Below are 23,418 nucleotides of genomic sequence, written 5' to 3' on the forward strand. Positions count from 1 at the left end.
AGTATCCTCGAACAAGCCAACAAGGTACGCTTCAGAAGCCTCTTGCAGAGCCATAACGGCTGTGCTCTGGAATCGCAGATCTGTTTTGAAGTCCTGAGCAATTTCTCGCACAAGACGCTGGAAAGGCAACTTGCGGATCAAGAGCTCGGTTGACTTCTGGTATCTTCTGATTTCTCTGAGAGCAACTGTACCAGGTCTGTAACGATGTGGTTTTTTCACTCCTCCAGTAGCTGGTGCGCTTTTCCTCGCAGCTTTAGTGGCGAGTTGTTTTCGTGGAGCCTTTCCTCCAGTAGATTTACGTGCAGTTTGCTTTGTACGAGCCATATTTTAAGAAGTCGATGTAGTACGGATACACAAGACGGTCTAAAATGCACTATCGCGCCAAAGTTTTATTTCTCATATTGATTGACAGCTAAGGTTCAAAACAAACCATTTGATTGGTGCTAAGAAAGTAATTTCTGATTGGCTGCATAATGACATTACGCTCATTACTTTAACATTTTTATAAAATCTGTGTTTTTTGGCTACGGGAAAACGGCTGTATCTTCTGATACACAAAAGCTTTTGACTTTTTTTTTTTTTAGTAAGTAGCAGAAGGTTTGGCGAATTCCAACGATGCCAAATTTATTGCCTTACTGAAACATTAAGACCACGAATTTTTAAAAAAACTACAGTTTTACTTAAAAAAATGTACAAAATGTTCGGAACATTTTGTAATGACGCAACTCTATTGGTTAATTAGGGTGTTTCCACGAGCAGTAGGTAATTTTATGGCCTCTTTTTAAAGCTGTCTGAATTCTGTTAACTCAAACGTTGTTTTTGTACTCGTTCTGTACGCAACTATATCAATATGTCTGGACGCGGAAAAGGAGGTAAAGGATTGGGAAAAGGAGGTGCTAAACGTCACCGAAAAATTCTTCGTGATAACATTCAGGGAATCACAAAACCTGCTATTCGACGTCTTGCTCGACGAGGTGGTGTCAAACGTATCTCTGGCCTTATCTATGAGGAAACCAGAGGTGTACTGAAGGTTTTCTTAGAGAATGTTATTCGTGATGCTGTAACCTACACAGAGCACGCTAAACGCAAGACCGTTACCGCTATGGATGTTGTTTATGCCTTAAAACGTCAAGGAAGAACTCTTTACGGATTCGGAGGTTAAGCGTTGTCATTGCTCAACAAAAACGGCTATTTTTATAGCCACAAATCTTTTAAAATATTACTTTGTGCACGCTTCCAAATTACACAATGTGTAAAGTCTTGTCACAGTTACATTTATTGCTATACGATACTATGTCATATATGACACAAAAAAAATTTAGAAATACTTTGTAGGGTTAATTTGCCTGGGAGTGTTTCCGTGAAAAGCTGGGTTAAGTTAAATGTAAGCAATAACATGGATCAATGTACTTGTCTTTTCTGCAAGTACAGCTAATAATACGTATGAAAAGTGAAGCTAATCCACACACACACATGGGGAAGTATTTTAAATGTAGGCTAGTGTTCTTAAGCACATTATTTAGAAGTTTTATTAACTTCGGTTAACTTGTAGTGACGCCAAGTAAATGTTTTTTTAAAGATGTGTGGTCTTAAAAAAGACCGTTTGTGTTTGGTAGACGTTGGTTTACTTGCTGCTTGTGTATTTTGTGACGGCTTTTGTTCCTTCACTGACTGCGTGTTTTGCAAGTTCTCCAGGCAAGAGAAGACGTACTGCGGTTTGAATTTCACGAGAAGAGATGGTCGACTTTTTGTTTTGAAGAGCCAAACGCGAAGCTTCGGAAGCAATGCGCTCAAAGATGTCGTTGACAAATGAGTTCATGATGCTCATAGCTTTGCTTGAAACTCCGACATCTGGGTGAACTTGTTTCAAAACATTGTAGATGTAAATAGCATAACTTTCCTTTCTCTTTCTCTTGCGTTTCTTTTCACCAGTTCCACCAATCTTTCCTCCTTTTTTGCCGGCTCTTTTTTCACCTTTCTTGGCTACTTTAGGTGCCTGTTTTCCTCCTTTAGCTGCTGCGTCAGACATGGTTAAAAATTTTTGCTACTTAACTTGTAAATAAGCATTAAACTGCAAGTCAAAACTTTTTGTTTATAAGTAAAAAAATCGGATCGAATTCGATCCGAAAACGCCGATACGCAATTTAATTGGTTAAAAAAAAAATCTTTTGTTTAATACTTAATTATGATTGGTTAAAAAAACATGATTTCGATCCTATTTTTATGATGAAAAAACGAGTAAAGTTTATTTCGTTAACACTTACGTTAAATATTCGTACGTTTTTGTATTAACTTACAAATCAAATCGCAGTTATGTCTGGACGTGGAAAAGGTGGAAAAGCTAAGGCTAAAGCCAAGACAAGATCCTCAAGAGCTGGACTTCAATTTCCAGTCGGTAGAGTGCATAGATTCCTTCGTAGAGGGCACTATGCTAACCGAATTGGATCTGGAGCACCAGTTTACTTAGCAGCCGTCTTGGAATATTTATCTGCTGAGATATTGGAGTTGGCTGGTAACGCAGCAAGAGACAACAAAAAAGCTAGGATTATTCCAAGACATTTACAATTGGCTGTTTGTAATGATGAAGAATTAAACAAACTTTTGAGCGGTGTAACCATTGCAGCTGGTGGTGTTTTGCCAAACATTCAAGCTGTCTTACTCCCAAAGAAGAACGACAAAGGACAGAAGAAGTAAACCGCTACACTCAGAAAACAACGGCTATTTTTATAGCCACACATCTTTAAAAAAACATTGTTTTTTTCACAAAACTATAACCTTAAAGTCTAATAGATAATCCATGCATACGCCTTGTCCTAAGTAACTCAAAGAAATTAAATAAAAAAATTTGATCACAACGTCAAAATAAATTGCACGTATTTGCCCCTACTAATGTCTACGGCCATACCACGATGAACACACCCGTTCTCGTCTGATCACGGAAGTTAAGCATCGTCGGGCCGGGATAGTACTTGGATGGGGGACCGCCTGGGAACTCCCGGTGTCGTAGGCTTTTCATTTTCATTTGTTGCCTTTTCATTTCAATGGTGCTGTGATATATTTCTTGTTATAACAATTAAGGAACGTGGCGGTTGTTGAAAGTGTTTCCTATGACATTTTCCTACGACATTTTCAGGTGATAGTACGAGAAAAAAGAGCTTTCAAATGCATACAAACTCGATCTATTGCCGATCATCCAATAACCCTGACGGAATGGCAAATAAAATAAAATTCCGCCGCCTTCCGAGGACTTATATCGCAATCACGTTTCGTAACAGCCAAGCGAGGTTTTACCTTAGCGTTTAAGTCACCACCGACATTTGGCCGCGCAACTTTTCTAAGCTCATTCATTTTGACTTAAGGAGGGGGCGAGCGCGGACGCAGGCCCCCACTACCAGAAATTGTACGGTCGAGTTACTGACGTTTGCAGTAATCGCAGAGGTCAGCCCAAGCGTAGTGCAATGCAAGAGCCTCACTCTGGAAGAAAACCCTCATTGATCAGTCTTTACTTCCCCGTCAGGTAAGTATGAGTTGGAACTGCACCGTAGCATGAGGGTACCCTTCAAAGTTTGTTAATGCTTGTGGCTTGAGTGTGTTATAAACTGCCGTGTCGCGGGGCATAGGCTGTATTCTCCCCCAGTGTACGCGTTTTGTTCCCGCCGTAGACTATGCAGAGTGCCGTCGGAAAGAGGACTGCTATTATTCTTTTATTGCTTATGTGGGCCGCCATCGGTAATAGTGCAACACCAAGGCAACCCGTGGTCACGGCGTGAATGAATCCACCTCCATGACCCAAGGCCAAAAATCAGATTAATATACTGACCATTCAGAGAATGGCCTACCAGATATTAAACTGATAAGAACAGATACTACACTTGATCTTAGCCATTAGGCCGAGAAGCGATAAAGAACAAGCGTTGCCATGATAGGCATCGTCCACACACCGTAACTGCTTGTGGAGCATGTCACGTTACTGTAAAGCTTACAACTGTCACCGCGTACGGATGGACGGCGACATAGTAAAAATCACGGCTGTTGATTTAGCCGTAGGATGGAGAGCGACTGTAGCGAGTGGATGGTAACTTACATGAATGCTAACAAAGGCGACGATACTAAGTGCGTGATATTACTTTCCAATATGACTGCGTACATTCCGTTTATCAACGCATTACGCCAGAACGTGCGCGCGCGTTACACAGTAGACCATGCAGCCGAAATGCGACAGTGCGACCCTGCCAGGAGTCGAACCTGGAATCCCCTGATTCGTAGTCAGATGCCTTATCCATTGGGCCACAGGGCCATGCTTATGACTTCGCCCCATCGTTATTTTGGCTTGCGCATTCGTTTTACTTACGACAGAATTCTTCGTGTTTGTAGCCATGAAAGAAAGGGACTTCTGTGAGTGAATTTTTTTACTGTGGTCTAATAAAAAAGTCGAAACGCAGTGCCCAATATATGAATTGCTCCTAATAGCCGGAAACAGGCCGTGTCGATGATGTAGGCCGACATACGCAACGCAAACCAAAGAACGCTTTATGAAAATCCTAACACGGGCGCGGAAGAAGCCCAAATTAACAGAGTAGATGTAATGCTGAAGACCTCAAACTCCAGCAGCTTCTCTTTCAGACTATTGCGTCGTGCTACAAATAAAAATTAACATGCTTTCGCATAGTCGCGGCACCCAAAACGGACATTATACGATGTACAGAAACACACATTTCTGTTTTCGCGCCAAATCAATTCCCGGGAGTGGTACTTTTACGTCCGCATACTTCGCACCGTCTTAAATTATATCTCATTTACACGGTAATGTTTAGTATACTTCTACTGTGATAACAAGCATCGTTTATCGTTGGATTGTTGTAAGAAAACATTAAAAATGAGTGAAGCAGCTTCTCCAAAGAAAATCGCACCCAAGAAGAAACCTGCTGCAAAGAAGACAGCTGATCACCCTAAATATGTGGACATGATCAAGGCTGCTATCGCTACCCTAAAGGAACGCGGTGGTTCATCTCGCCAAGCTATTACAAAATATATTCATGCAAATTACAAAGTTGCTGAAAACTCAGATCATCATCTGAAAATGGCTCTTAAACGAGGAGTAACATCAGGCGATTTGATTCAAACTAAAGGCACTGGTGCTTCTGGATCATTCAAGCTAGGTCAGGTAAAAAAAGAAAAACCTAAGAAAAAGGCCGCAGCAAAAAAGCCAACGGCAAAGAAGCCTACTGCAAAGAAAAGTACACCAAAAAAGAAGCCAGCAAAGAAGAGCACGCCAAAGAAAGCAGCAAAGAAGCCTGCCACAAAGAAAGCCTCGGCTAAGAAACCAGCAGCTAAGAAACCCACAAAGAAGCCTGTTGCTAAAAAACCTGCAGCAAAGAAGGTCAAAAAGACTCCCAAAAAGGCAGCAAAGAAGACCGCAAAAAAATAATTTGTGTGTATCTGGCTATTACATTAACAAACGGCTATTTTTATAGCCACACATTTACAAAAAAACATTATCTTGGTACAAAGTTAAACTTGTTTAAGTCACTTAAACAGTTAAAAAAGAGTAATTTTAAGATTAGATTCCCTAAGTTTAAGTATTTTCGTTTTTAAATTTCTTATTTTCTTGCTTTTACTTTTCTTGCCCTTCATATTTTTAACATTGTCAAACTTTATGTAGCATAAAATTTTTATGTAGCATAAAATTTAAACAGAAAGCAGAACAAAGTTTGATATAAAAAGCTAGCCGTAATATTTTTTATGGATGTGTGGCTATAAAAATAGCCGTTTTTTGTTTGGTAAGATGCTTAGGCACGTTCCCCACGAATTCTTCTTGCCAACTGGATGTCTTTAGGCATGATTGTAACTCGTTTTGCGTGAATGGCACACAAGTTAGTATCCTCGAACAAGCCAACAAGGTACGCTTCAGAAGCCTCTTGCAGAGCCATAACGGCTGTGCTCTGGAATCGCAGATCTGTTTTGAAGTCCTGAGCAATTTCTCGCACAAGACGCTGGAAAGGCAACTTGCGGATCAAGAGCTCGGTTGACTTCTGGTATCTTCTGATTTCTCTGAGAGCAACTGTACCAGGTCTGTAACGATGTGGTTTTTTCACTCCTCCAGTAGCTGGTGCGCTTTTCCTCGCAGCTTTAGTGGCGAGTTGTTTTCGTGGAGCCTTTCCTCCAGTAGATTTACGTGCAGTTTGCTTTGTACGAGCCATATTTTAAGAAGTCGATGTAGTACGGATACACAAGACGGTCTAAAATGCACTATCGCGCCAAAGTTTTATTTCTCATATTGATTGACAGCTAAGGTTCAAAACAAACCATTTGATTGGTGCTAAGAAAGTAATTTCTGATTGGCTGCATAATGACATTACGCTCATTACTTTAACATTTTTATAAAATCTGTGTTTTTTGGCTACGGGAAAACGGCTGTATCTTCTGATACACAAAAGCTTTTGACTTTTTTTTTTTTTAGTAAGTAGCAGAAGGTTTGGCGAATTCCAACGATGCCAAATTTATTGCCTTACTGAAACATTAAGACCACGAATTTTTAAAAAAACTACAGTTTTACTTAAAAAAATGTACAAAATGTTCGGAACATTTTGTAATGACGCAACTCTATTGGTTAATTAGGGTGTTTCCACGAGCAGTAGGTAATTTTATGGCCTCTTTTTAAAGCTGTCTGAATTCTGTTAACTCAAACGTTGTTTTTGTACTCATTCTGTACGCAACTATATCAATATGTCTGGACGCGGAAAAGGAGGTAAAGGATTGGGAAAAGGAGGTGCTAAACGTCACCGAAAAATTCTTCGTGATAACATTCAGGGAATCACAAAACCTGCTATTCGACGTCTTGCTCGACGAGGTGGTGTCAAACGTATCTCTGGCCTTATCTATGAGGAAACCAGAGGTGTACTGAAGGTTTTCTTAGAGAATGTTATTCGTGATGCTGTAACCTACACAGAGCACGCTAAACGCAAGACCGTTACCGCTATGGATGTTGTTTATGCCTTAAAACGTCAAGGAAGAACTCTTTACGGATTCGGAGGTTAAGCGTTGTCATTGCTCAACAAAAACGGCTATTTTTATAGCCACAAATCTTTTAAAACATTACTTTGTGCACGCTTCCAAATTACACAATGTGTAAAGTCTTGTCACAGTTACATTTATTGCTATACGATACTATGTCATATATGACACAAAAAAAATTTAGAAATACTTTGTAGGGTTAATTTGCCTGGGAGTGTTTCCGTGAAAAGCTGGGTTAAGTTAAATGTAAGCAATAACATGGATCAATGTACTTGTCTTTTCTGCAAGTACAGCTAATAATACGTATGAAAAGTGAAGCTAATCCACACACACACATGGGGAAGTATTTTAAATGTAGGCTAGTGTTCTTAAGCACATTATTTAGAAGTTTTATTAACTTCGGTTAACTTGTAGTGACGCCAAGTAAATGTTTTTTTAAAGATGTGTGGTCTTAAAAAAGACCGTTTGTGTTTGGTAGACGTTGGTTTACTTGCTGCTTGTGTATTTTGTGACGGCTTTTGTTCCTTCACTGACTGCGTGTTTTGCAAGTTCTCCAGGCAAGAGAAGACGTACTGCGGTTTGAATTTCACGAGAAGAGATGGTCGACTTTTTGTTTTGAAGAGCCAAACGCGAAGCTTCGGAAGCAATGCGCTCAAAGATGTCGTTGACAAATGAGTTCATGATGCTCATAGCTTTGCTTGAAACTCCGACATCTGGGTGAACTTGTTTCAAAACATTGTAGATGTAAATAGCATAACTTTCCTTTCTCTTTCTCTTGCGTTTCTTTTCACCAGTTCCACCAATCTTTCCTCCTTTTTTGCCGGCTCTTTTTTCACCTTTCTTGGCTACTTTAGGTGCCTGTTTTCCTCCTTTAGCTGCTGCGTCAGACATGGTTAAAAATTTTTGCTACTTAACTTGTAAATAAGCATTAAACTGCAAGTCAAAACTTTTTGTTTATAAGTAAAAAAATCGGATCGAATTCGATCCGAAAACGCCGATACGCAATTTAATTGGTTAAAAAAAAAATCTTTTGTTTAATACTTAATTATGATTGGTTAAAAAAACATGATTTCGATCCTATTTTTATGATGAAAAAACGAGTAAAGTTTATTTCGTTAACACTTACGTTAAATATTCGTACGTTTTTGTATTAACTTACAAATCAAATCGCAGTTATGTCTGGACGTGGAAAAGGTGGAAAAGCTAAGGCTAAAGCCAAGACAAGATCCTCAAGAGCTGGACTTCAATTTCCAGTCGGTAGAGTGCATAGATTCCTTCGTAGAGGGCACTATGCTAACCGAATTGGATCTGGAGCACCAGTTTACTTAGCAGCCGTCTTGGAATATTTATCTGCTGAGATATTGGAGTTGGCTGGTAACGCAGCAAGAGACAACAAAAAAGCTAGGATTATTCCAAGACATTTACAATTGGCTGTTCGTAATGATGAAGAATTAAACAAACTTTTGAGCGGTGTAACCATTGCAGCTGGTGGTGTTTTGCCAAACATTCAAGCTGTCTTACTCCCAAAGAAGAACGACAAAGGACAGAAGAAGTAAACCGCTACACTCAGAAAACAACGGCTATTTTTATAGCCACACATCTTTAAAAAAACATTGTTTTTTTCACAAAACTATAACCTTAAAGTCTAATAGATAATCCATGCATACGCCTTGTCCTAAGTAACTCAAAGAAATTAAATAAAAAAATTTGATCACAACGTCAAAATAAATTGCACGTATTTGCCCCTACTAATGTCTACGGCCATACCACGATGAACACACCCGTTCTCGTCTGATCACGGAAGTTAAGCATCGTCGGGCCGGGATAGTACTTGGATGGGGGACCGCCTGGGAACTCCCGGTGTCGTAGGCTTTTCATTTTCATTTGTTGCCTTTTCATTTCAATGGTGCTGTGATATATTTCTTGTTATAACAATTAAGGAACGTGGCGGTTGTTGAAAGTGTTTCCTATGACATTTTCCTACGACATTTTCAGGTGATAGTACGAGAAAAAAGAGCTTTCAAATGCATACAAACTCGATCTATTGCCGATCATCCAATAACCCTGACGGAATGGCAAATAAAATAAAATTCCGCCGCCTTCCGAGGACTTATATCGCAATCACGTTTCGTAACAGCCAAGCGAGGTTTTACCTTAGCGTTTAAGTCACCACCGACATTTGGCCGCGCAACTTTTCTAAGCTCATTCATTTTGACTTAAGGAGGGGGCGAGCGCGGACGCAGGCCCCCACTACCAGAAATTGTACGGTCGAGTTACTGACGTTTGCAGTAATCGCAGAGGTCAGCCCAAGCGTAGTGCAATGCAAGAGCCTCACTCTGGAAGAAAACCCTCATTGATCAGTCTTTACTTCCCCGTCAGGTAAGTATGAGTTGGAACTGCACCGTAGCATGAGGGTACCCTTCAAAGTTTGTTAATGCTTGTGGCTTGAGTGTGTTATAAACTGCCGTGTCGCGGGGCATAGGCTGTATTCTCCCCCAGTGTACGCGTTTTGTTCCCGCCGTAGACTATGCAGAGTGCCGTCGGAAAGAGGACTGCTATTATTCTTTTATTGCTTATGTGGGCCGCCATCGGTAATAGTGCAACACCAAGGCAACCCGTGGTCACGGCGTGAATGAATCCACCTCCATGACCCAAGGCCAAAAATCAGATTAATATACTGACCATTCAGAGAATGGCCTACCAGATATTAAACTGATAAGAACAGATACTACACTTGATCTTAGCCATTAGGCCGAGAAGCGATAAAGAACAAGCGTTGCCATGATAGGCATCGTCCACACACCGTAACTGCTTGTGGAGCATGTCACGTTACTGTAAAGCTTACAACTGTCACCGCGTACGGATGGACGGCGACATAGTAAAAATCACGGCTGTTGATTTAGCCGTAGGATGGAGAGCGACTGTAGCGAGTGGATGGTAACTTACATGAATGCTAACAAAGGCGACGATACTAAGTGCGTGATATTACTTTCCAATATGACTGCGTACATTCCGTTTATCAACGCATTACGCCAGAACGTGCGCGCGCGTTACACAGTAGACCATGCAGCCGAAATGCGACAGTGCGACCCTGCCAGGAGTCGAACCTGGAATCCCCTGATTCGTAGTCAGATGCCTTATCCATTGGGCCACAGGGCAATGCTTATGACTTCGCCCCATCGTTATTTTGGCTTGCGCATTCGTTTTACTTACGACAGAATTCTTCGTGTTTGTAGCCATGAAAGAAAGGGACTTCTGTGAGTGAATTTTTTTACTGTGGTCTAATAAAAAAGTCGAAACGCAGTGCCCAATATATGAATTGCTCCTAATAGCCGGAAACAGGCCGTGTCGATGATGTAGGCCGACATACGCAACGCAAACCAAAGAACGCTTTATGAAAATCCTAACACGGGCGCGGAAGAAGCCCAAATTAACAGAGTAGATGTAATGCTGAAGACCTCAAACTCCAGCAGCTTCTCTTTCAGACTATTGCGTCGTGCTACAAATAAAAATTAACATGCTTTCGCATAGTCGCGGCACCCAAAACGGACATTATACGATGTACAGAAACACACATTTCTGTTTTCGCGCCAAATCAATTCCCGGGAGTGGTACTTTTACGTCCGCATACTTCGCACCGTCTTAAATTATATCTCATTTACACGGTAATGTTTAGTATACTTCTACTGTGATAACAAGCATCGTTTATCGTTGGATTGTTGTAAGAAAACATTAAAAATGAGTGAAGCAGCTTCTCCAAAGAAAATCGCACCCAAGAAGAAACCTGCTGCAAAGAAGACAGCTGATCACCCTAAATATGTGGACATGATCAAGGCTGCTATCGCTACCCTAAAGGAACGCGGTGGTTCATCTCGCCAAGCTATTACAAAATATATTCATGCAAATTACAAAGTTGCTGAAAACTCAGATCATCATCTGAAAATGGCTCTTAAACGAGGAGTAACATCAGGCGATTTGATTCAAACTAAAGGCACTGGTGCTTCTGGATCATTCAAGCTAGGTCAGGTAAAAAAAGAAAAACCTAAGAAAAAGGCCGCAGCAAAAAAGCCAACGGCAAAGAAGCCTACTGCAAAGAAAAGTACACCAAAAAAGAAGCCAGCAAAGAAGAGCACGCCAAAGAAAGCAGCAAAGAAGCCTGCCACAAAGAAAGCCTCGGCTAAGAAACCAGCAGCTAAGAAACCCACAAAGAAGCCTGTTGCTAAAAAACCTGCAGCAAAGAAGGTCAAAAAGACTCCCAAAAAGGCAGCAAAGAAGACCGCAAAAAAATAATTTGTGTGTATCTGGCTATTACATTAACAAACGGCTATTTTTATAGCCACACATTTACAAAAAAACATTATCTTGGTACAAAGTTAAACTTGTTTAAGTCACTTAAACAGTTAAAAAAGAGTAATTTTAAGATTAGATTCCCTAAGTTTAAGTATTTTCGTTTTTAAATTTCTTATTTTCTTGCTTTTACTTTTCTTGCCCTTCATATTTTTAACATTGTCAAACTTTATGTAGCATAAAATTTTTATGTAGCATAAAATTTAAACAGAAAGCAGAACAAAGTTTGATATAAAAAGCTAGCCGTAATATTTTTTATGGATGTGTGGCTATAAAAATAGCCGTTTTTTGTTTGGTAAGATGCTTAGGCACGTTCCCCACGAATTCTTCTTGCCAACTGGATGTCTTTAGGCATGATTGTAACTCGTTTTGCGTGAATGGCACACAAGTTAGTATCCTCGAACAAGCCAACAAGGTACGCTTCAGAAGCCTCTTGCAGAGCCATAACGGCTGTGCTCTGGAATCGCAGATCTGTTTTGAAGTCCTGAGCAATTTCTCGCACAAGACGCTGGAAAGGCAACTTGCGGATCAAGAGCTCGGTTGACTTCTGGTATCTTCTGATTTCTCTGAGAGCAACTGTACCAGGTCTGTAACGATGTGGTTTTTTCACTCCTCCAGTAGCTGGTGCGCTTTTCCTCGCAGCTTTAGTGGCGAGTTGTTTTCGTGGAGCCTTTCCTCCAGTAGATTTACGTGCAGTTTGCTTTGTACGAGCCATATTTTAAGAAGTCGATGTAGTACGGATACACAAGACGGTCTAAAATGCACTATCGCGCCAAAGTTTTATTTCTCATATTGATTGACAGCTAAGGTTCAAAACAAACCATTTGATTGGTGCTAAGAAAGTAATTTCTGATTGGCTGCATAATGACATTACGCTCATTACTTTAACATTTTTATAAAATCTGTGTTTTTTGGCTACGGGAAAACGGCTGTATCTTCTGATACACAAAAGCTTTTGACTTTTTTTTTTTTTAGTAAGTAGCAGAAGGTTTGGCGAATTCCAACGATGCCAAATTTATTGCCTTACTGAAACATTAAGACCACGAATTTTTAAAAAAACTACAGTTTTACTTAAAAAAATGTACAAAATGTTCGGAACATTTTGTAATGACGCAACTCTATTGGTTAATTAGGGTGTTTCCACGAGCAGTAGGTAATTTTATGGCCTCTTTTTAAAGCTGTCTGAATTCTGTTAACTCAAACGTTGTTTTTGTACTCGTTCTGTACGCAACTATATCAATATGTCTGGACGCGGAAAAGGAGGTAAAGGATTGGGAAAAGGAGGTGCTAAACGTCACCGAAAAATTCTTCGTGATAACATTCAGGGAATCACAAAACCTGCTATTCGACGTCTTGCTCGACGAGGTGGTGTCAAACGTATCTCTGGCCTTATCTATGAGGAAACCAGAGGTGTACTGAAGGTTTTCTTAGAGAATGTTATTCGTGATGCTGTAACCTACACAGAGCACGCTAAACGCAAGACCGTTACCGCTATGGATGTTGTTTATGCCTTAAAACGTCAAGGAAGAACTCTTTACGGATTCGGAGGTTAAGCGTTGTCATTGCTCAACAAAAACGGCTATTTTTATAGCCACAAATCTTTTAAAACATTACTTTGTGCACGCTTCCAAATTACACAATGTGTAAAGTCTTGTCACAGTTACATTTATTGCTATACGATACTATGTCATATATGACACAAAAAAAATTTAGAAATACTTTGTAGGGTTAATTTGCCTGGGAGTGTTTCCGTGAAAAGCTGGGTTAAGTTAAATGTAAGCAATAACATGGATCAATGTACTTGTCTTTTCTGCAAGTACAGCTAATAATACGTATGAAAAGTGAAGCTAATCCACACACACACATGGGGAAGTATTTTAAATGTAGGCTAGTGTTCTTAAGCACATTATTTAGAAGTTTTATTAACTTCGGTTAACTTGTAGTGACGCCAAGTAAATGTTTTTTTAAAGATGTGTGGTCTTAAAAAAGACCGTTTGTGTTTGGTAGACGTTGGTTTACTTGCTGCTTGTGTATTTTGTGACGGCTTTTGTTCCTTCACTGACTGCGTGTTTTGCAAGTTCTCCAGGCAAGAGAAGACGTACTGCGGTTTGAATTTCACGAGAAGAGATGGTCGACTTTTTGTTTTGAAGAGCCAAACGCGAAGCTTCGGAAGCAATGCGCTCAAAGATGTCGTTGACAAATGAGTTCATGATGCTCATAGCTTTGCTTGAAACTCCGACATCTGGGTGAACTTGTTTCAAAACATTGTAGATGTAAATAGCATAACTTTCCTTTCTCTTTCTCTTGCGTTTCTTTTCACCAGTTCCACCAATCTTTCCTCCTTTTTTGCCGGCTCTTTTTTCACCTTTCTTGGCTACTTTAGGTGCCTGTTTTCCTCCTTTAGCTGCTGCGTCAGACATGGTTAAAAATTTTTGCTACTTAACTTGTAAATAAGCATTAAACTGCAAGTCAAAACTTTTTGTTTATAAGTAAAAAAATCGGATCGAATTCGATCCGAAAACGCCGATACGCAATTTAATTGGTTAAAAAAAAAATCTTTTGTTTAATACTTAATTATGATTGGTTAAAAAAACATGATTTCGATCCTATTTTTATGATGAAAAAACGAGTAAAGTTTATTTCGTTAACACTTACGTTAAATATTCGTACGTTTTTGTATTAACTTACAAATCAAATCGCAGTTATGTCTGGACGTGGAAAAGGTGGAAAAGCTAAGGCTAAAGCCAAGACAAGATCCTCAAGAGCTGGACTTCAATTTCCAGTCGGTAGAGTGCATAGATTCCTTCGTAGAGGGCACTATGCTAACCGAATTGGATCTGGAGCACCAGTTTACTTAGCAGCCGTCTTGGAATATTTATCTGCTGAGATATTGGAGTTGGCTGGTAACGCAGCAAGAGACAACAAAAAAGCTAGGATTATTCCAAGACATTTACAATTGGCTGTTCGTAATGATGAAGAATTAAACAAACTTTTGAGCGGTGTAACCATTGCAGCTGGTGGTGTTTTGCCAAACATTCAAGCTGTCTTACTCCCAAAGAAGAACGACAAAGGACAGAAGAAGTAAACCGCTACACTCAGAAAACAACGGCTATTTTTATAGCCACACATCTTTAAAAAAACATTGTTTTTTTCACAAAACTATAACCTTAAAGTCTAATAGATAATCCATGCATACGCCTTGTCCTAAGTAACTCAAAGAAATTAAATAAAAAAATTTGATCACAACGTCAAAATAAATTGCACGTATTTGCCCCTACTAATGTCTACGGCCATACCACGATGAACACACCCGTTCTCGTCTGATCACGGAAGTTAAGCATCGTCGGGCCGGGATAGTACTTGGATGGGGGACCGCCTGGGAACTCCCGGTGTCGTAGGCTTTTCATTTTCATTTGTTGCCTTTTCATTTCAATGGTGCTGTGATATATTTCTTGTTATAACAATTAAGGAACGTGGCGGTTGTTGAAAGTGTTTCCTATGACATTTTCCTACGACATTTTCAGGTGATAGTACGAGAAAAAAGAGCTTTCAAATGCATACAAACTCGATCTATTGCCGATCATCCAATAACCCTGACGGAATGGCAAATAAAATAAAATTCCGCCGCCTTCCGAGGACTTATATCGCAATCACGTTTCGTAACAGCCAAGCGAGGTTTTACCTTAGCGTTTAAGTCACCACCGACATTTGGCCGCGCAACTTTTCTAAGCTCATTCATTTTGACTTAAGGAGGGGGCGAGCGCGGACGCAGGCCCCCACTACCAGAAATTGTACGGTCGAGTTACTGACGTTTGCAGTAATCGCAGAGGTCAGCCCAAGCGTAGTGCAATGCAAGAGCCTCACTCTGGAAGAAAACCCTCATTGATCAGTCTTTACTTCCCCGTCAGGTAAGTATGAGTTGGAACTGCACCGTAGCATGAGGGTACCCTTCAAAGTTTGTTAATGCTTGTGGCTTGAGTGTGTTATAAACTGCCGTGTCGCGGGGCATAGGCTGTATTCTCCCCCAGTGTACGCGTTTTGTTCCCGCCGTAGACTATGCAGAGTGCCGTCGGAAAGAGGACTGCTATTATTCTTTTATTGCTTATGTGGGCCGCCATCGGTAATAGTGCAACACCAAGGCAACCCGTGGTCACGGCGTGAATGAATCCACCTCCATGACCCAAGGCCAAAAATCAGATTAATATACTGACCATTCAGAGAATGGCCTACCAGATATTAAACTGATAAGAACAGATACTACACTTGATCTTAGCCATTAGGCCGAGAAGCGATAAAGAACAAGCGTTGCCATGATAGGCATCGTCCACACACCGTAACTGCTTGTGGAGCATGTCACGTTACTGTAAAGCTTACAACTGTCACCGCGTACGGATGGACGGCGACATAGTAAAAATCACGGCTGTTGATTTAGCCGTAGGATGGAGAGCGACTGTAGCGAGTGGATGGTAACTTACATGAATGCTAACAAAGGCGACGATACTAAGTGCGTGATATTACTTTCCAATATGACTGCGTACATTCCGTTTATCAACGCATTACGCCAGAACGTGCGCGCGCGTTACACAGTAGACCATGCAGCCGAAATGCGACAGTGCGACCCTGCCAGGAGTCGAACCTGGAATCCCCTGATTCGTAGTCAGATGCCTTATCCATTGGGCCACAGGGCCATGCTTATGACTTCGCCCCATCGTTATTTTGGCTTGCGCATTCGTTTTACTTACGACAGAATTCTTCGTGTTTGTAGCCATGAAAGAAAGGGACTTCTGTGAGTGAATTTTTTTACTGTGGTCTAATAAAAAAGTCGAAACGCAGTGCCCAATATATGAATTGCTCCTAATAGCCGGAAACAGGCCGTGTCGATGATGTAGGCCGACATACGCAACGCAAACCAAAGAACGCTTTATGAAAATCCTAACACGGGCGCGGAAGAAGCCCAAATTAACAGAGTAGATGTAATGCTGAAGACCTCAAACTCCAGCAGCTTCTCTTTCAGACTATTGCGTCGTGCTACAAATAAAAATTAACATGCTTTCGCATAGTCGCGGCACCCAAAACGGACATTATACGATGTACAGAAACACACATTTCTGTTTTCGCGCCAAATCAATTCCCGGGAGTGGTACTTTTACGTCCGCATACTTCGCACCGTCTTAAATTATATCTCATTTACACGGTAATGTTTAGTATACTTCTACTGTGATAACAAGCATCGTTTATCGTTGGATTGTTGTAAGAAAACATTAAAAATGAGTGAAGCAGCTTCTCCAAAGAAAATCGCACCCAAGAAGAAACCTGCTGCAAAGAAGACAGCTGATCACCCTAAATATGTGGACATGATCAAGGCTGCTATCGCTACCCTAAAGGAACGCGGTGGTTCATCTCGCCAAGCTATTACAAAATATATTCATGCAAATTACAAAGTTGCTGAAAACTCAGATCATCATCTGAAAATGGCTCTTAAACGAGGAGTAACATCAGGCGATTTGATTCAAACTAAAGGCACTGGTGCTTCTGGATCATTCAAGCTAGGTCAGGTAAAAAAAGAAAAACCTAAGAAAAAGGCCGCAGCAAAAAAGCCAACGGCAAAGAAGCCTACTGCAAAGAAAAGTACACCAAAAAAGAAGCCAGCAAAGAAGAGCACGCCAAAGAAAGCAGCAAAGAAGCCTGCCACAAAGAAAGCCTCGGCTAAGAAACCAGCAGCTAAGAAACCCACAAAGAAGCCTGTTGCTAAAAAACCTGCAGCAAAGAAGGTCAAAAAGACTCCCAAAAAGGCAGCAAAGAAGACCGCAAAAAAATAATTTGTGTGTATCTGGCTATTACATTAACAAACGGCTATTTTTATAGCCACACATTTACAAAAAAACATTATCTTGGTACAAAGTTAAACTTGTTTAAGTCACTTAAACAGTTAAAAAAGAGTAATTTTAAGATTAGATTCCCTAAGTTTAAGTATTTTCGTTTTTAAATTTCTTATTTTCTTGCTTTTACTTTTCTTGCCCTTCATATTTTTAACATTGTCAAACTTTATGTAGCATAAAATTTTTATGTAGCATAAAATTTAAACAGAAAGCAGAACAAAGTTTGATATAAAAAGCTAGCCGTAATATTTTTTATGGATGTGTGGCTATAAAAATAGCCGTTTTTTGTTTGGTAAGATGCTTAGGCACGTTCCCCACGAATTCTTCTTGCCAACTGGATGTCTTTAGGCATGATTGTAACTCGTTTTGCGTGAATGGCACACAAGTTAGTATCCTCGAACAAGCCAACAAGGTACGCTTCAGAAGCCTCTTGCAGAGCCATAACGGCTGTGCTCTGGAATCGCAGATCTGTTTTGAAGTCCTGAGCAATTTCTCGCACAAGACGCTGGAAAGGCAACTTGCGGATCAAGAGCTCGGTTGACTTCTGGTATCTTCTGATTTCTCTGAGAGCAACTGTACCAGGTCTGTAACGATGTGGTTTTTTCACTCCTCCAGTAGCTGGTGCGCTTTTCCTCGCAGCTTTAGTGGCGAGTTGTTTTCGTGGAGCCTTTCCTCCAGTAGATTTACGTGCAGTTTGCTTTGTACGAGCCATATTTTAAGAAGTCGATGTAGTACGGATACACAAGACGGTCTAAAATGCACTATCGCGCCAAAGTTTTATTTCTCATATTGATTGACAGCTAAGGTTCAAAACAAACCATTTGATTGGTGCTAAGAAAGTAATTTCTGATTGGCTGCATAATGACATTACGCTCATTACTTTAACATTTTTATAAAATCTGTGTTTTTTGGCTACGGGAAAACGGCTGTATCTTCTGATACACAAAAGCTTTTGACTTTTTTTTTTTTTAGTAAGTAGCAGAAGGTTTGGCGAATTCCAACGATGCCAAATTTATTGCCTTACTGAAACATTAAGACCACGAATTTTTAAAAAAACTACAGTTTTACTTAAAAAAATGTACAAAATGTTCGGAACATTTTGTAATGACGCAACTCTATTGGTTAATTAGGGTGTTTCCACGAGCAGTAGGTAATTTTATGGCCTCTTTTTAAAGCTGTCTGAATTCTGTTAACTCAAACGTTGTTTTTGTACTCGTTCTGTACGCAACTATATCAATATGTCTGGACGCGGAAAAGGAGGTAAAGGATTGGGAAAAGGAGGTGCTAAACGTCACCGAAAAATTCTTCGTGATAACATTCAGGGAATCACAAAACCTGCTATTCGACGTCTTGCTCGACGAGGTGGTGTCAAACGTATCTCTGGCCTTATCTATGAGGAAACCAGAGGTGTACTGAAGGTTTTCTTAGAGAATGTTATTCGTGATGCTGTAACCTACACAGAGCACGCTAAACGCAAGACCGTTACCGCTATGGATGTTGTTTATGCCTTAAAACGTCAAGGAAGAACTCTTTACGGATTCGGAGGTTAAGCGTTGTCATTGCTCAACAAAAACGGCTATTTTTATAGCCACAAATCTTTTAAAACATTACTTTGTGCACGCTTCCAAATTACACAATGTGTAAAGTCTTGTCACAGTTACATTTATTGCTATACGATACTATGTCATATATGACACAAAAAAAATTTAGAAATACTTTGTAGGGTTAATTTGCCTGGGAGTGTTTCCGTGAAAAGCTGGGTTAAGTTAAATGTAAGCAATAACATGGATCAATGTACTTGTCTTTTCTGCAAGTACAGCTAATAATACGTATGAAAAGTGAAGCTAATCCACACACACACATGGGGAAGTATTTTAAATGTAGGCTAGTGTTCTTAAGCACATTATTTAGAAGTTTTATTAACTTCGGTTAACTTGTAGTGACGCCAAGTAAATGTTTTTTTAAAGATGTGTGGTCTTAAAAAAGACCGTTTGTGTTTGGTAGACGTTGGTTTACTTGCTGCTTGTGTATTTTGTGACGGCTTTTGTTCCTTCACTGACTGCGTGTTTTGCAAGTTCTCCAGGCAAGAGAAGACGTACTGCGGTTTGAATTTCACGAGAAGAGATGGTCGACTTTTTGTTTTGAAGAGCCAAACGCGAAGCTTCGGAAGCAATGCGCTCAAAGATGTCGTTGACAAATGAGTTCATGATGCTCATAGCTTTGCTTGAAACTCCGACATCTGGGTGAACTTGTTTCAAAACATTGTAGATGTAAATAGCATAACTTTCCTTTCTCTTTCTCTTGCGTTTCTTTTCACCAGTTCCACCAATCTTTCCTCCTTTTTTGCCGGCTCTTTTTTCACCTTTCTTGGCTACTTTAGGTGCCTGTTTTCCTCCTTTAGCTGCTGCGTCAGACATGGTTAAAAATTTTTGCTACTTAACTTGTAAATAAGCATTAAACTGCAAGTCAAAACTTTTTGTTTATAAGTAAAAAAATCGGATCGAATTCGATCCGAAAACGCCGATACGCAATTTAATTGGTTAAAAAAAAAATCTTTTGTTTAATACTTAATTATGATTGGTTAAAAAAACATGATTTCGATCCTATTTTTATGATGAAAAAACGAGTAAAGTTTATTTCGTTAACACTTACGTTAAATATTCGTACGTTTTTGTATTAACTTACAAATCAAATCGCAGTTATGTCTGGACGTGGAAAAGGTGGAAAAGCTAAGGCTAAAGCCAAGACAAGATCCTCAAGAGCTGGACTTCAATTTCCAGTCGGTAGAGTGCATAGATTCCTTCGTAGAGGGCACTATGCTAACCGAATTGGATCTGGAGCACCAGTTTACTTAGCAGCCGTCTTGGAATATTTATCTGCTGAGATATTGGAGTTGGCTGGTAACGCAGCAAGAGACAACAAAAAAGCTAGGATTATTCCAAGACATTTACAATTGGCTGTTCGTAATGATGAAGAATTAAACAAACTTTTGAGCGGTGTAACCATTGCAGCTGGTGGTGTTTTGCCAAACATTCAAGCTGTCTTACTCCCAAAGAAGAACGACAAAGGACAGAAGAAGTAAACCGCTACACTCAGAAAACAACGGCTATTTTTATAGCCACACATCTTTAAAAAAACATTGTTTTTTTCACAAAACTATAACCTTAAAGTCTAATAGATAATCCATGCATACGCCTTGTCCTAAGTAACTCAAAGAAATTAAATAAAAAAATTTGATCACAACGTCAAAATAAATTGCACGTATTTGCCCCTACTAATGTCTACGGCCATACCACGATGAACACACCCGTTCTCGTCTGATCACGGAAGTTAAGCATCGTCGGGCCGGGATAGTACTTGGATGGGGGACCGCCTGGGAACTCCCGGTGTCGTAGGCTTTTCATTTTCATTTGTTGCCTTTTCATTTCAATGGTGCTGTGATATATTTCTTGTTATAACAATTAAGGAACGTGGCGGTTGTTGAAAGTGTTTCCTATGACATTTTCCTACGACATTTTCAGGTGATAGTACGAGAAAAAAGAGCTTTCAAATGCATACAAACTCGATCTATTGCCGATCATCCAATAACCCTGACGGAATGGCAAATAAAATAAAATTCCGCCGCCTTCCGAGGACTTATATCGCAATCACGTTTCGTAACAGCCAAGCGAGGTTTTACCTTAGCGTTTAAGTCACCACCGACATTTGGCCGCGCAACTTTTCTAAGCTCATTCATTTTGACTTAAGGAGGGGCGAGCGCGGACGCAGGCCCCCACTACCAGAAATTGTACGGTCGAGTTACTGACGTTTGCAGTAATCGCAGAGGTCAGCCCAAGCGTAGTGCAATGCAAGAGCCTCACTCTGGAAGAAAACCCTCATTGATCAGTCTTTACTTCCCCGTCAGGTAAGTATGAGTTGGAACTGCACCGTAGCATGAGGGTACCCTTCAAAGTTTGTTAATGCTTGTGGCTTGAGTGTGTTATAAACTGCCGTGTCGCGGGGCATAGGCTGTATTCTCCCCCAGTGTACGCGTTTTGTTCCCGCCGTAGACTATGCAGAGTGCCGTCGGAAAGAGGACTGCTATTATTCTTTTATTGCTTATGTGGGCCGCCATCGGTAATAGTGCAACACCAAGGCAACCCGTGGTCACGGCGTGAATGAATCCACCTCCATGACCCAAGGCCAAAAATCAGATTAATATACTGACCATTCAGAGAATGGCCTACCAGATATTAAACTGATAAGAACAGATACTACACTTGATCTTAGCCATTAGGCCGAGAAGCGATAAAGAACAAGCGTTGCCATGATAGGCATCGTCCACACACCGTAACTGCTTGTGGAGCATGTCACGTTACTGTAAAGCTTACAACTGTCACCGCGTACGGATGGACGGCGACATAGTAAAAATCACGGCTGTTGATTTAGCCGTAGGATGGAGAGCGACTGTAGCGAGTGGATGGTAACTTACATGAATGCTAACAAAGGCGACGATACTAAGTGCGTGATATTACTTTCCAATATGACTGCGTACATTCCGTTTATCAACGCATTACGCCAGAACGTGCGCGCGCGTTACACAGTAGACCATGCAGCCGAAATGCGACAGTGCGACCCTGCCAGGAGTCGAACCTGGAATCCCCTGATTCGTAGTCAGATGCCTTATCCATTGGGCCACAGGGCCATGCTTATGACTTCGCCCATCGTTATTTTGGCTTGCGCATTCGTTTTACTTACGACAGAATTCTTCGTGTTTGTAGCCATGAAAGAAAGGGACTTCTGTGAGTGAATTTTTTTACTGTGGTCTAATAAAAAAGTCGAAACGCAGTGCCCAATATATGAATTGCTCCTAATAGCCGGAAACAGGCCGTGTCGATGATGTAGGCCGACATACGCAACGCAAACCAAAGAACGCTTTATGAAAATCCTAACACGGGCGCGGAAGAAGCCCAAATTAACAGAGTAGATGTAATGCTGAAGACCTCAAACTCCAGCAGCTTCTCTTTCAGACTATTGCGTCGTGCTACAAATAAAAATTAACATGCTTTCGCATAGTCGCGGCACCCAAAACGGACATTATACGATGTACAGAAACACACATTTCTGTTTTCGCGCCAAATCAATTCCCGGGAGTGGTACTTTTACGTCCGCATACTTCGCACCGTCTTAAATTATATCTCATTTACACGGTAATGTTTAGTATACTTCTACTGTGATAACAAGCATCGTTTATCGTTGGATTGTTGTAAGAAAACATTAAAAATGAGTGAAGCAGCTTCTCCAAAGAAAATCGCACCCAAGAAGAAACCTGCTGCAAAGAAGACAGCTGATCACCCTAAATATGTGGACATGATCAAGGCTGCTATCGCTACCCTAAAGGAACGCGGTGGTTCATCTCGCCAAGCTATTACAAAATATATTCATGCAAATTACAAAGTTGCTGAAAACTCAGATCATCATCTGAAAATGGCTCTTAAACGAGGAGTAACATCAGGCGATTTGATTCAAACTAAAGGCACTGGTGCTTCTGGATCATTCAAGCTAGGTCAGGTAAAAAAAGAAAAACCTAAGAAAAAGGCCGCAGCAAAAAAGCCAACGGCAAAGAAGCCTACTGCAAAGAAAAGTACACCAAAAAAGAAGCCAGCAAAGAAGAGCACGCCAAAGAAAGCAGCAAAGAAGCCTGCCACAAAGAAAGCCTCGGCTAAGAAACCAGCAGCTAAGAAACCCACAAAGAAGCCTGTTGCTAAAAAACCTGCAGCAAAGAAGGTCAAAAAGACTCCCAAAAAGGCAGCAAAGAAGACCGCAAAAAAATAATTTGTGTGTATCTGGCTATTACATTAACAAACGGCTATTTTTATAGCCACACATTTACAAAAAAACATTATCTTGGTACAAAGTTAAACTTGTTTAAGTCACTTAAACAGTTAAAAAAGAGTAATTTTAAGATTAGATTCCCTAAGTTTAAGTATTTTCGTTTTTAAATTTCTTATTTTCTTGCTTTTACTTTTCTTGCCCTTCATATTTTTAACATTGTCAAACTTTATGTAGCATAAAATTTTTATGTAGCATAAAATTTAAACAGAAAGCAGAACAAAGTTTGATATAAAAAGCTAGCCGTAATATTTTTTATGGATGTGTGGCTATAAAAATAGCCGTTTTTTGTTTGGTAAGATGCTTA

The 23,418-nt window shown here is 40.3% G+C and overlaps 15 non-coding genes across 15 annotated transcripts; 4 read left to right on the forward strand and 11 right to left on the reverse strand.

Moving 5' to 3' along the window:
- Positions 1-2,891: 2,891 nt before the first annotated feature.
- LOC130658285 (5S ribosomal RNA) lies at positions 2,892-3,010 on the forward strand. Its single transcript, XR_008985502.1, has one exon. It is a non-coding gene; the product is annotated as a 5S ribosomal RNA (ribosomal RNA).
- A 350-nt stretch (positions 3,011-3,360) lies between these two features.
- Positions 3,361-3,525, reverse strand: LOC130660242 (U1 spliceosomal RNA). The gene has a single exon (XR_008987443.1). It is a non-coding gene; the product is annotated as a U1 spliceosomal RNA (small nuclear RNA).
- Positions 3,526-3,710: 185 nt separating this feature from the next.
- LOC130661286 (U2 spliceosomal RNA) lies at positions 3,711-3,902 on the reverse strand. Its single transcript, XR_008988479.1, has one exon. It is a non-coding gene; the product is annotated as a U2 spliceosomal RNA (small nuclear RNA).
- Positions 3,903-4,224: 322 nt separating this feature from the next.
- On the reverse strand, positions 4,225-4,297 carry Trnar-acg (transfer RNA arginine (anticodon ACG)). Its single transcript has one exon. It is a non-coding gene; the product is annotated as a tRNA-Arg (tRNA).
- A 4,470-nt stretch (positions 4,298-8,767) lies between these two features.
- On the forward strand, positions 8,768-8,886 carry LOC130658287 (5S ribosomal RNA). Its single transcript, XR_008985503.1, has one exon. It is a non-coding gene; the product is annotated as a 5S ribosomal RNA (ribosomal RNA).
- Positions 8,887-9,236: 350 nt separating this feature from the next.
- LOC130660244 (U1 spliceosomal RNA) lies at positions 9,237-9,401 on the reverse strand. Its single transcript, XR_008987444.1, has one exon. It is a non-coding gene; the product is annotated as a U1 spliceosomal RNA (small nuclear RNA).
- A 185-nt stretch (positions 9,402-9,586) lies between these two features.
- LOC130661287 (U2 spliceosomal RNA) lies at positions 9,587-9,778 on the reverse strand. Its single transcript, XR_008988480.1, has one exon. It is a non-coding gene; the product is annotated as a U2 spliceosomal RNA (small nuclear RNA).
- Positions 9,779-14,643: 4,865 nt separating this feature from the next.
- LOC130658288 (5S ribosomal RNA) lies at positions 14,644-14,762 on the forward strand. Its single transcript, XR_008985504.1, has one exon. It is a non-coding gene; the product is annotated as a 5S ribosomal RNA (ribosomal RNA).
- Positions 14,763-15,112: 350 nt separating this feature from the next.
- LOC130660245 (U1 spliceosomal RNA) lies at positions 15,113-15,277 on the reverse strand. The gene has a single exon (XR_008987445.1). It is a non-coding gene; the product is annotated as a U1 spliceosomal RNA (small nuclear RNA).
- A 185-nt stretch (positions 15,278-15,462) lies between these two features.
- LOC130661288 (U2 spliceosomal RNA) lies at positions 15,463-15,654 on the reverse strand. The gene has a single exon (XR_008988481.1). It is a non-coding gene; the product is annotated as a U2 spliceosomal RNA (small nuclear RNA).
- Positions 15,655-15,976: 322 nt separating this feature from the next.
- Trnar-acg (transfer RNA arginine (anticodon ACG)) lies at positions 15,977-16,049 on the reverse strand. Its single transcript has one exon. It is a non-coding gene; the product is annotated as a tRNA-Arg (tRNA).
- Positions 16,050-20,519: 4,470 nt separating this feature from the next.
- Positions 20,520-20,638, forward strand: LOC130658290 (5S ribosomal RNA). Its single transcript, XR_008985506.1, has one exon. It is a non-coding gene; the product is annotated as a 5S ribosomal RNA (ribosomal RNA).
- Positions 20,639-20,987: 349 nt separating this feature from the next.
- Positions 20,988-21,152, reverse strand: LOC130660422 (U1 spliceosomal RNA). The gene has a single exon (XR_008987621.1). It is a non-coding gene; the product is annotated as a U1 spliceosomal RNA (small nuclear RNA).
- A 185-nt stretch (positions 21,153-21,337) lies between these two features.
- LOC130661289 (U2 spliceosomal RNA) lies at positions 21,338-21,529 on the reverse strand. The gene has a single exon (XR_008988483.1). It is a non-coding gene; the product is annotated as a U2 spliceosomal RNA (small nuclear RNA).
- Positions 21,530-21,851: 322 nt separating this feature from the next.
- Positions 21,852-21,924, reverse strand: Trnar-acg (transfer RNA arginine (anticodon ACG)). Its single transcript has one exon. It is a non-coding gene; the product is annotated as a tRNA-Arg (tRNA).
- Between the last annotated feature and the right edge of the window lie 1,494 nt (positions 21,925-23,418).

This window comes from Hydractinia symbiolongicarpus, chromosome 9 (assembly GCF_029227915.1).
Source record: "Hydractinia symbiolongicarpus strain clone_291-10 chromosome 9, HSymV2.1, whole genome shotgun sequence".
Lineage (NCBI taxonomy): Eukaryota > Metazoa > Cnidaria > Hydrozoa > Anthoathecata > Hydractiniidae > Hydractinia > Hydractinia symbiolongicarpus.